Raw genomic sequence first — 13,153 nt, forward strand, 5'->3', positions numbered from 1 at the left:
CATGGATTCTTTTAATGTGTTTATTTTCTATTGAGACATGTGCTGCAGCCCGCAGCACACACTGCAATGGAAAATATACAGATTGCGACTGCTGTGAAGGCAGGCGCATTGTAATCTGGGCAGCACGTCCGCCGACTTCAAGTCGGGAGGTTCTGTTTCGCCATGGTGGGCATCATAAACAGGCCCTTTGTAACAACAGGTACTGCAGACAGCTGCACTGTCCATCCAGACCTACACACGAGATCCAATTAAATACAGCTGTGTACGACAAAAACTTACATTAGTAAACGACCTGGGAATCATTTTCGCCTATTAGTACCATTATGACATCGCATTGCTGACTTCTTCTCAAACTAAAGATTGTATAAATGCAGTCCTAAATGGCATAGTTTCGGCAGGACGCTACCTGACAAATACCAGTGAATTGTTAAAAAGTATTTTGACTGCTTCAAGAATGAGAACAGCTCACTCCTGCTTAGCAATTTTCACCTATTGTAGCTAATCAGGAAATGTTAAGCTGAAACCTCAAATGCATCAGTTCTGGTCCTCTCGAGGTCTTCAATTTATTGAATTTACATCATTTTGCACTATGAACACTTTCATTATATCCATGCAGGGATATCTTTTTGAGTAAGAGTCTATTATGTAAATCACTTATCATTAGCTCTAATTCTGGCCAGTCTTTTAAAAAAATCAGAAGAGACACTATTTCATTGCAGGTGTCACACAAGCCACATAATCTGCAGCGTTTTTCGGAAACCCAATGTTGTGAATTTCTAAAATCATAAATGGTGTATGATGAGCACAAAATAACCAGGTAAGGAAAAGTATTACTTATATTTAGTGTCAGTTTCAATGTTGTTTTAGCATTTTGGCATATGGTATAAATGACATATCCGTAATCAAATTAAAAATATCATAACATTTGATAAAGGACTCCTTTCAGTATATGAGTTTTGATTCCCAAGAGGTGGCTATCCGCAAATTGTATACGTATTCTTCAGGAATAAAACTTTTAGGATAGGAGGAGAAGGCATAACAATCATTGCTAAGATACGCCGTATACATTATTGAGAGATAATAGAATGTTTAATACACAAGTTCTGCCACAAACCTGTCATTTTACAGAAGCTTGCAGAATTATGTTGCTAGTGTAGGAGGATCAAAACGTAATTTCAAACAAAAAAAGATAAGTGCGTTTTAGTCTTTAATTGGATGCCATTCAAATCTATTTATTAAATTATCCCAGAACTTGTTTATTTTATAACCAATGGAACATTGTTGTGTGCATCCAATATTTCCTCGAATTCACAGGCAAACTACAACTAGAGTACTTGGATTTTCAAGAAACGTACGATTTGCACTGAAATATACTTTAAAAGTGTAAAATCAAACTCACATACCTAGCCAGACTTTCTTCTTAAGTTAACATTCTGAAATACTGACCTATTTAGGTTCCTGAAACCATTAATATCTGAATCTCTGGGTGTTGATGGGCATCACTTTCTAAGTTATGCAGGCTGTTTTAAATGAGCTTCTGCCCTCTGTGGTTAACCATCTAAGAGTAGTGAGAATGGGATTGAGGTATTCAGAATTGATTTTTTTCTGTTTGAGAAGAAGCAGGCTGCTGCCAGGAGAACAGCTTATAGGGGGGCTACATAGATCTTTGATAGGCCAGTGACCAGCACACATCCATATTCCAGACGGAATGTTTACCGGCAATTCTACTGGTGTTTTCATTTCATGTTTGCTTGGTACTTGCTAGGGATTATTGATAGGGAAAATCTATTTGATCATGTCATGGTTTCTATTTGATCTTTAACCCCTTCACTGCGAGGTGTTTTTCCCCTGATGTGCGGGGGGTTAGGGGGACCGCGCGTGGCGCCGTTGTGCTTGTGACGAGGCACAGTGGAGCTGCACTCATGACTAGCTGAGCTCGTCACAGCCACACTCATTTTGGAAAGTTCAGCACAGCGGGGAAATTATCCCCGCATGCGAACGTTCCAACGGCCGTGACGAGCTCAGCTCGTAATGAGTGCATCTCAACCGTGCCTCATGACAAGCTGAGCTCATCACAAGCACTCAACGAGTTAAACAACCACGATCCTTATCAGGGTCAATCACAACATTCACTATACTATTAACCTGTGCTTATACCTCTGGTACCTTGGTACAGAGCAGTCAGGATTCATTTCGAGACAATGTGTAAAGTATGTTTGCAACACTCAAACAGCAATAAAGTGAAAAAACAAGACAAGAAACATTCCAAGTCAAATTTGAAAAATCAAGCACATTTTAATGAATAGATTGATACCAGAGCATGAAAACTCCACACACCGGTTTACGCCATGTCACCTACTAATAATGCAGTAAGTTCCTTGGCGGTAATCCATATACCAGTCTAGGCCTTGTCACGTACTAACATTGTAGTAAGGATCTACAGTAATTCTGTTACTGGGAACAATTTTGGAAGCTAAGCTGAGGCTTCTCTTCTCTATGGAATGTACCCAACATCACATCGTATGAAAATACCACCCAGGCATCGAGATTCAGTCATTGGAAACTACCAATTGGGCACCTTGATTCACTCATTGTCTCCAGAATTGTTGTCCTGAAGAGACCCCGTATCAAGAGAGGATCAAAACGTCGTCGGATTTTTAAAAAGGGAGAGCCTTCCACTTATCCAAAGAATTATGTGTACTATAATTCCACATTTGCTCCTCTTTTATGTACCAATAACCATCATTACAAGTTTTCTACTGCACTGTCTATACCGCAAGGGTTGGTTTGGAGTTATTCTCCTTCTCCATAATGGCCGCTGCATTTGCATCTTTTTAGTTTGCTACTCAGTCCGCTCTCTATTTCTTAGCAGACACGAGTCCCCTCCCCTGATAAGAGGATCTCCAGGGACTGGTAATACTTGAAAATGGCGGAGCCGTGTTGTAAGACCGCTAGGTTGGAAATTTCCCGCCACGCTGATGGTCGCGGAATATCTATTATCGGATAGACGCTACAAATAAGAAAGGTATGAACCGCGGTGGGCCTTTTGGGGCTGTTTTAACCCCTCTGGAGTGCAGGACTGCTCTGCTCGTTCTCTCCACGGCCACGAGCAAGGGCACTCTTTACTTTTGCATGCTTAAAGGATCGCGTTGACTTGTACCGTCATATATGTCCTTAGGAGGCGTCTGGCCCCCATGTGTTTGGCTTATATTGTCGCCAGCAGCCGTATACGACGACTGGAGAATTTCCCCCATATGTGTTTACTCCTCTGTCTTGCATGTGATCCAAGCGGGTTTCATACATAGAGTATTTCCTGGGTGGGCCTCATGTTAGAGCAGTGTTAAGCCTCTCATCGATTTCCAATATGAAGCCATGATTTCTAAGTAGCATTGTGTTCTTGTAGCGGGACATTCTCCCAACACCTCTTGACATGTTTTTTAATCTAACTTCCAGACAGAGTCGCTGCCGCCTTGTAATGGGAACTTGTTTGATCTTTCCCTGCTATGATCTCTATATTGAGGCATCTGGCAATATATATGGCCACCGGAGAGGATCTTCCAATGATCCCTATATAACACTGACAACGTCGGGTAGGTCTCTACCGCTGACCCTAATCTGCAGTAGTCTTTGCGTCATTTTGGTCGGGTACTTTTTTGACCTATAATCTTTTACTTTACGGAAGTATATATACCTGCACCAGCGACACTGAATATATGTCCCAATGACCCAACATTTATTGAGGCTGCTGAAAGCCCTTGCTGTCATCAGATTTGCTATACTGTTGATCCACATATCTATCTGTGGACTATGGGTAGGTTCTTGTTCACACTGCATTATCGCAGGTGTTTGAAATAGATTTTTGCCATTTTGATGTTTGAAGAGATTGTTTGATCCATCTTTATTGCAGACTTGGCTCTCATCAGCGTCCCTTATGGACTTCTCTTAGAGAACCCCAGCAAACATCGTTATTCTGTAGGTATATTTGGAGCTATGTGCATGTTATTGTGTCTTCACGGTAGGTCCTTGCAACCTACAGCATGGTTGGGTATTATGGATATGTTAAACCACACAGTCAATATATTTCTGACTAGCATGAACACGGGTGTGTCTGTTTCTCTACTTTCCTACTATGTCTGAGCTCTTCTATGGTGCACATTATTCTGGCCTTAGATTTGCCTCTTTTATCCTGAATGCTTATATCAAGTTTTCTGCTAGAGCTGACCGGCTGCATGCCTAAACCAATGTAACATATTGAGTGTCAAATTATAATAAGCTCTATGTTGATTCTGTGTTTTTCTACAATTGTAGGTGTGTTTGTGTCCCACATAATATCTACATTTCTCCATGATGAAGGTGCCGCCCTGTCCTGGGCTATACACTGAAACGTGTGTTGGACTTTGAATTTCCTTCCATGTCTCTTGGACCTTGCTCTCTTACCATCGGGAGAATTCACGGGAAGCCTGTCATCTTATCATCAGTTGGCAGTTTTACCATCTTGATTGATGTGTGATGTTTTAGGTTATGGATTTGTTGAATGTATGTATGAATGATAGTTAGTATGAATGAAGTGATGTGTGGGACACTATTGATTACTGATGATGTTTATTCTTGATATATTTATGTATTCTCCTAGTCTGTCTTGATATTCTTGACAATGAGAATCATTATTCACTTTCAAATACGTAAATGTATATAATGTAAATACAGTGACAGGAAACATATTCTTTATGCTCTTTTTTGTGTACAAATGTATAAAAAATTACTGTGCAATAATAAATAACACTCACTTTGGATTATTGTCCTGTGGGTTGTAACGTGAACTAGATATTGATCTGCCTTATTGAACTAGGGCCTTACTCTATTATTGTTTAGCAATTTTGTTTAAATCAAGCAGGATACATTAATTGCTGCACTAAGTTGTCATTCGATTCTAAAATGAGTTCCTAGTGATTATCACTGTTGCTAAATTAGCATTACCCAGTTCACAAGGACATTTGGGTCGCTCTTATTTTTTGTGAGAAGTGGTTTCTATTTGATCTTTAAACAACCACAATCCTTGTCAGGGAAATCACAACATTCAGTATATTATTAACCTGTGCTTAAACCTCCGGAACCTTTGCACAGAGCAGTCAAGATTAACTTAGATACAATGTGTAAAGTATGTTTGCAACACTCAAACAACAATAAAGTGAAAAAACAAGACAAGAAACATTCCAAGTCAAATTTGAAAAATCAAGTATCTTTTAATGAATAGATTGATACCAGAGGATGAAAACACTTATCAGTAGGACCAGAGAAATTCAATTTGGCATATATATCTCTCCATATGAAAGCATAGGGAAAATTATTAAAGTGTATAGTTCTTTTTTTTTTAAGTGGCATATATTATTAAATATAATTGTAAGGTATTTAACATAGGTGTTATTAACATGGAACTAATAAAATAAAATGCCACAGCACATTAACTCATTAAATGAAATGTGTATGTTTATTTAATTTATTTTAAAATAATATTTGTGAAAGCATCATTTCAAAAACATCACCCATGGGAAACATTTTATTTCTATGTAATATGTGGTAAATGTTGATAAAAGTATGTGTTGAAATAATTTACATAATGTTTTATTATTTAAGAAAATATTATTTATATTTATTTGATTAGTCAAATTAATTTTATTTATTTAACATTATTTTATATGGGGTGTTACTTTAAGTTCCTGCCTCCATTATTTTTTAGAAGAGTGTGTCCAGTGTGTCCAGCATCTTTGAGTGGCTCAGAGCAGTACCTTACTCGCTCCATGGCCTGGCTGGCGTATATTTTCGACAGTTTTCACCTTTGGGAGCTGTAATGAGTTTATAAGTGGAGTTTGTGTATATTAATGGGCTTACTCTTTTGTTGTGAGTTTTTGCAGTAGCTTCCCCTTCCCCGAACCTCTACTTTCTTTCCTTAAACTCCTCCCATTTTGCAATAAATTTTCCCAATTTCCAATCAGTCCTCTGCTCCCGCCAATATTTACTCCTAATTAGTATGTTTACATGTGTGGAGCTCTCTCCATAGAAAACATAGGGTTGGTGGGATCTCCTCCAAAGGTTTGTGAATTGCATTTTATACTACGGGCCGATTACGATGTTGTTAGGAAACTCTTCCAACAAAATCGGTGTTGAAATCGTTTTCCAAAAAATCGGGTTCTGCGAGTCTGACTGTCCTATTAAGCTGCACCTGGATGCTGCCAGATACGATTCGGTTGGACTCCCATTGATTTCAATGGGAGACTGTGTTCTGAATGAGAACACTGGCTACCATTGAAAATAGGGTTTGTTGGGGAAAACCATGCGCCCTGTGACGGGTACCCCATGGTGCCTGCCACACTGTGCATTGTTGCAAAGAGGGGTCCCTTGCGTACCCCCATGGGCCCCATTCAGAAGGCACCAGGTGAAGGGGGGCCTGTTACTGGCCCCCAAAGTCAGCTTCTGACAGCCGTTTCATGTCAGACAAACCGAATCAGGACGGCTTTCCGAATCAGTCATCATAATCACTTGTCCAGAAAGCATGTCCATAGAGCTGTACAAATTGGCTCCGAATGACTCGGTCTCTCCAAATGCCGTTCAGAACCAATTCGGACAGCCCAAACAATTTCCTTGCATTGTCCGGAAAGGTGTCCGATTCGGTCAGAAACATAAGGTCCGAATCCGATGCGCAGAATCTGAATCCTGGTCGGAGCCTTTCTGGACAGCATTATAATCAACCCCTAAGTAGTGAAGTGGGCCCTTTGTTTTTGTAGATATTTTTGCCAAAGATGGGACTAGTGTAATTTACAATTTCAAGGAGAAACTACTTTAAGTTCTGGAATTGTAAATTCTTATCCATGGTTGATGTGAGGGTGCTAAATAAGGAAGTGATCTTGGTGCCAGTTTAATTTTTCTGAATGCAAGTTTTAATTGGCTATTATGAGGTTTGGAGCGTGTGAGGGTAAGGTGCAATCTTTTTTGAGGTTGTTCAAATGGAGTGATGATGTATGTTAAGAGACAGTAGTATGATAGATATTCCAATGTATATTAAAAATTCACTAGGATTAAAGATTGTGAGAGGTGAGAACTTCAGAAAGTTTACTTGTGAAAGTGAATTATTTACAGTGGGTGTGATACAAAGTGACAAGCTTTACGATGAAATAAGGTGGTTATAAAATCTCAACTTGGAGAATTTCAAATGTTTTGAATTGTTCTACTGAGATACTGACTCGTGAGAAATTGCTTCTGTAGATGAGAGCTTTCTTATCTCCATATTTGTTCAAATAGTCCGTTCAGAGGCTGGATTAGTTTGGTGGCAGATGCTTACAACTAAGAGTTAGTGAGCTTTAGGTCAGCCATGCCTCAAGGTGCACTTTGAACATGTCGACCTACACTTGGAAAGGACACCATATAAGTGAAATTCTTCAATGTGTTGAGTGGATATTGATGAGCTTGGGATATTTCCTGGAATAAGGTTCAGAATGTCAGTGTCATCTTGCTGCTTTAGTGGTACAAGGAAAATATATGACTAGAACTCGATATGGTATTGGAGGGAATCTGGATTTGTGTTGGAACATGTAAAGCTGTTGATTGAAGCATGTAAACAGTTCATTTTGATTGAGATGCATATTCCTGGAGGTATATGTAGGTGTGAGTGATTTTTAGGTCATTTAAATTTGAAGTGTCTTAGGTTGCACCTCCTTTTTAGGTCGAGCATTCAAAACCTCTTGTATATACTTTAGTAGATACTTATTATAAACTTATATGTGTATGTACTAAGTGGGCTCTGGAGATCAGCTCTAGAACTTGTCTGTTCCACTTAGTGACTTTTTTCAGTTCAACTGCCTCTATTTAACTGTCTTGATAGAAAAAGACCAGCAGAGGTCAGTAAAATACCAGAATTGCATTCTGCTGGGAGACTTTCTTTTTTTCTGGCATCTGCCTCTATTTAACTTTCTTGATAGAAAACGACCAGCAGAGTTCAGTAAAATACCAGAATCACTTTAGCATTCTCTAGTTTCCAGTCCACAGAAACGAGCACCCATAGACAATAATATATTTTTCAAATCTTGTATTTTCAGTGATATGACCACAGAAGGCCCTGATTTTATAATAAAAACAGAGATTTGGAATATACAATTTTACGCCGATCGGCAATATTTCTTTCCATGTGTTCCCATATCTGCGTGTCACGCAGTTTGGTGCTTACTTTCCCTGTCCATGTTAAATAACAATAGATGTTTCAGCACCCAGGCTAATGTGCTGCGTAGCTAAATACATATAAGGTCCCAAAGGCGAGACCGATTGCATTGCAAATGCTTGTATTCTTTGGTGAAGTTAATGTGATGAAGGTATTGGAAGTTCTGAATTAGTGATGTGCTGTAGCTGGGTAGTGAGGGAGTCGGGAATACGGGTGGCTTTAGTGGTGTGGTAAATTGTATTTTGGTCTAGCAGAAAGATGGTGTCTGGAATGGTGTTAATATGGAGTGGGGTGCTGAGCATTCAGTGTGAAACAATCACACCCATTCTAAAACTGAGAGGGAGAGGAGTTTGGAGGTGGCTCTTACATAACCTTGTTTGTGTCTTTGTTTATAGGATGGAAGGAAGAACACTTCCTTTAATCTTATTCCTTGATGTAAGTAAAGCTGAGTAATCAGTGGTGGTGATCTACATTTTCCTGTTGGGGGTATTGTGACACGTTATTGCTCTCAAATCCGAATATAATGAGTGATTTATCGATGTGTTTATAGATTCGGGCAGTTCTGGTATGTAATTCCATATGGTCAATAACAATGGTGGCTACAGGAAGGTTTATAATCGGTGACTCTATCATAATCTTGCCCTTTCTGTATGAACTTTTATGTACCTCAATGTTTTATCTATCTTATCCAGAGGGGATAATTTGTCTACAACAAATGATTTTGCAATTCCTAGCTACGTGAAAGAAATTAGGGCCATATTATCAAGAAAGGGCGATACATTATCGCCGTTTTTATCGGCAGGAAACTGCAGCTAAAGCGGCGATAAGGGGCTTTATAATATGCCCTTGTGAATTCCCATAGAAGCCCAGATTCTGGTGTTAACCTGGGCTTCTATGGGAATTCACAAGGGTATAATATCAAGCCCATTATTACCGCTTTAGCGGTAGTTTCCTGCCGATAAAAGTGGCGATAATGTATCACCCTTTCTTGATAATATGGCCCTTAGAGTATTCTGGAACCGGAATTCAGTGGAATGCAACTGAAAAATAAGACCTGTTTTGGTTTCCCCAGATATGTACCTAAAACATTTGCCCCCAAATAAAGCCTCTGGGTTAGAGGTTAGGTCAAGTCTTGCCCTTCCCTTGGGAGTTGAAGACCATCCATCAGAAGTAGAACTCTCTAAATCCCTTTTGATCAACAGCTTAAACATTCTCCCAAGTCCGATTTTGGTGTGATCTATCTGCCGTAATTCTTGTGCACCTGTCCCTTGTGTGCATTTTGAATGCATTCATTTTGTATGTTGTGAAAGCGCAAAACTCAATTATTAACCTATGTGTGTCAAGACTGTACACTCCATTTCTACCACTATTACAAGGTGTAGACATCCATAGGATGCGTTGAGTCACAGTCTGGTATGCAAATCATGATTGTACATTATTTAGGAATCAAATTGCTGTCACAAAAACAGGTGTAATACTCAAGGATAGGTACAGGATCTCCATAAGTCTTGCCCTCATCTGGAATCCTTTTTCTTCTCTGTCAATTGCATTAAAAACATTTTTTTCTTCAGTTTTAGACATGTGGGCAGTAGATGTACTTGTGGCAATGAGTGAAAACAGCAATGTTAATATAAATGGTTGGGAATCAAAGCAGATGCCACCACTAAATGGTTGGGAATCAAAGCAGATACCATCACTTCTCTGCATCTCCTTTATTCTCTACAGTTGGGTTGTACGATTGCAAGGGAACAATGTGGTTTGAAAACAGATGCACCCCCATTATGCGCCTTGAACAGAAACCTATGCTGCACTGCAGTTGCAGGAATAATGGCAGCAGACATTCCCATGCCAAAATCTCCAAGGGTGGAAATGCAGCGCCAGGCCTGGACTCGGGATGCAAAAGTAGCCCTGGAAGAAATGCTCACACTAGCTCATTTCCCTTCATCCCTTTGAGCAGTCTCCATCTACACATCCATTCATTCTCTCTCTCCTTCCCTTCTTTCTGTCTTCCTTCTCTGTTTGCTTTCTCTCTTCCTTCCCACTTCCTCTCTCTCTTTCTATCTCTCTTAAATCCCCCCAATGCTTTCTGCAATTCACTTCGAGGAGCGAATGAAAGTGACAGTGGCACCAGGGGGCATATTTATCAATGAGTTGTGTCGCCCTTGCATCAACCAAGGGGACGCAAGGGCGACACAACTACTAAGTCAGATTTACCAAGCCACGCAACACCACCTTGCATGGCCCTGCATGGCTTGATAAATCTAGAGTAATGAAACACTGAAAAAATGATTGCATTGCATTACTCTGCCACAGGGAGAGGTTCCATGCATGGAGCTTGGGTGCTCCCACGCACCCACCCATGGATGTTGGTGCATTCCCAGATTTACCACTACTGGTAGACCTGGAATGTTTCAAAATGATAAACCTACCCAGGTGAGGCATAAGAGGAGCAATATCTTTATGTCTCCTCATTTAATCCTGTTTCTAATTGTGCTGCATTCTGCAGCACACATAGAAAGAGGACAATGCCTATGTGGATTATTTTTGTGCAGGAAGGTGTCCCTTCATGTACAAAAGCAATTCTGCCTGCAACACAGGTACCCTTGCACCATGGCGCAAGGGTTACTGCAATTTGCGCCATGCAGCACATAGTACACCAGTGCTAGGAAAGGGCAGGAATGCGCCATACAATTTTAAATATGGCCCATTCCTGCCCTTTCACACAGCGTAGCAAGATAGTTTGCTGCACTGCATTGAGTAAAACGTTGATAGATGTGCCCCAGGAGTGGACCAGGGCTTCCCAAACCAGCCTCCAAGGGCTTCGGCCCACCAGGATATTGCCTAGTGGGATAAGATGCCTGACCTGCCCTGTGCAGTACTATGGATCTCCTATGTCCTACAGCTATCATTACCTGCAGCGCAAACTAGGAATCTCCTGTTCACATACTGTCATTATATATTGCATTGTAAAGCTTACACAATATGGTGTACCAGATAAATAAATTCAGAGCAATACTTAGTAATCCTGTTAAGAGCCTGGGTGCCTATGATCATCACAGATTTAAATTTTGCAGTGCTGGATACTAACTCATATAAAGAAGTGTGCTTTGTCAATTGACAATATTATGCCAATGTTCTGGCTTATATTGTTGATATTCATTTTTGTAAAGTTTTCTCTTAATATACAAAATATGGATAAAGAAGAACCAATTACTGGACAACACCCAATTCGGCTTTCGCAAGTACCATGGTACGGAGACTGCCCTAATCAAAGTGACTGAGGATATACGAGTGATCCGGGACCAGGGAGGAACAGCAATACTGGTATTGCTCGATATATCTGCAGCCTTCGACACGGTCGACCACAATATCTTGGTCGACCACGTCGGAAAGATGGGCATTCGCCACCTGGCAAAGAACTTGCTCTCTACCTTTTTGGCTGGGAGAACGCAGGTGGTCACATTGGGGCATTTTCAATCAGACAAGCTGTCACTGCCGTGTGGGGTACCGCAAGGCTCATCCCTAAGTCCGACACTATTTAATATCTATGTGTCGGACCTGGCTTCTGTCATCAAGGCCCATGGGATGAGCCTCACCTCCGACACAGATGACACGCAGCTTGTGTTGGCCATTAATGGTGATGGAGATAAGGTAGCAGAAAATTTTCAAGGGGGCATGCGGGCAATTGGAGAGTGGATGGCCTCCAATTGCCTAAAACTAAATTCCGAAAAAACAGAGGTGGTCATTTTTGGACATCTCTCACCCAGTTGGTCTACTACTTGGTGGCCACCTACGTATGGGACCCCCCCCTAAACCGTGACTTTTGACGAGAACCTGAATTTTATGGCTCATGCAAACAAAACAGCAGCCGCTGCCCACCATAAACTCAGGCTGATTAAGAAAATTATGCCGTTCTTGCCAGTTGCAGTAGGAAAGACACTGGTAAGTTCCCTGGTGTTGTCTTCCCTCGACTATTGCAATGGCTTACTTATCAATGCCCAAGCCAGAGTGACCAATAAACTGTAGACAATCCAGAACGCTACAGCCAGTCTCCTGTCTGGAACCCCGAAGTTTATGCCAATTTCGGAGACCATAAAAGATCTTCATTGGCTTAAGATCCGGAATAGGATTAAGTTCAAAACGCTTTGCATAGTATACAAAGCACTGCATAATCATGGCCCACATTTCCTGAAAGCCCATCTTAGGTTCCACTTATCCACAAGATCGCTCTGATCTATCAACCTCAACCTTCTGCTGGTACCACGAACCAAAACAGTCTCTTGGGGCGATAGGCGCTTCTTAGTGGCTGCTCCCAGATTGTGGAATTCTCTGCCAGTAGCCATCAGAGAAAGCCCGTCCCTGATGAAATTTTACAGAAAAATAAAGACCTGGCTGTTTGGTCAAGAATAGCTGCCGTTTTAGCCTCTGTGGGACCTCTACGCACTGTTTCTAGCGCCAAAACACCTACGGGCATTTGTTCACGCTGTATAAATTGTAAAAATAAATAAATAAATAAATAAATAAATAAATAAAGATCAGAATCAGGGAAAAAAAATTGGAAAAGAGGGAGATATCTATACTACTATTATAAAGCAAGAACTTTGAACCTTTGAGGCGGGTAAACTCGGGAACCACAGCGCCAATCCACACACCCGATACATCATTGTAATTGTCAGGGTGTGCAGATGGACATAGGCTATATGAACTATAAAAATATACGTTATTTAAAAAATGTACCTTAAAAAAAAAGTAGTCCCTTCGAAGTAGCGCCGGCCGCGATCTGCATGCTGATGTCAGGAGCGCGGGGAGGAGCGGCGTCCAGGAGCGCGAGGAGGAGCGGCGGACATGGCGCGGGAGAGGAGCGGTGACCAGCGGTGAGGACCGGTGGACAGGCGGGAGGAGCGGTGACGAGCGGCAAGGAGCGGCAGAGTGGTGAACTGAGGA

General features: G+C 41.0%; 1 long non-coding RNA gene across 1 annotated transcript in view; it reads left to right on the forward strand.

The window, feature by feature from the left end:
- Positions 1 to 2,935: 2,935 nt before the first annotated feature.
- Positions 2,936 to 13,153, forward strand: part of LOC147697089 (uncharacterized) — a 106,437-nt gene continuing 96,219 nt past the window's right edge. The window contains exon 1 of the long non-coding RNA XR_015299139.1: positions 2,936 to 3,025. This is a non-coding gene — a long non-coding RNA (uncharacterized LOC147697089). The remainder of the gene's footprint in view (positions 3,026 to 13,153) is intronic.

The sequence above is a fragment of the Lissotriton vulgaris genome, chromosome 8, assembly GCF_964263255.1.
Source record: "Lissotriton vulgaris chromosome 8, aLisVul1.2, whole genome shotgun sequence".
NCBI classification, from domain to species: domain Eukaryota; kingdom Metazoa; phylum Chordata; class Amphibia; order Caudata; family Salamandridae; genus Lissotriton; species Lissotriton vulgaris.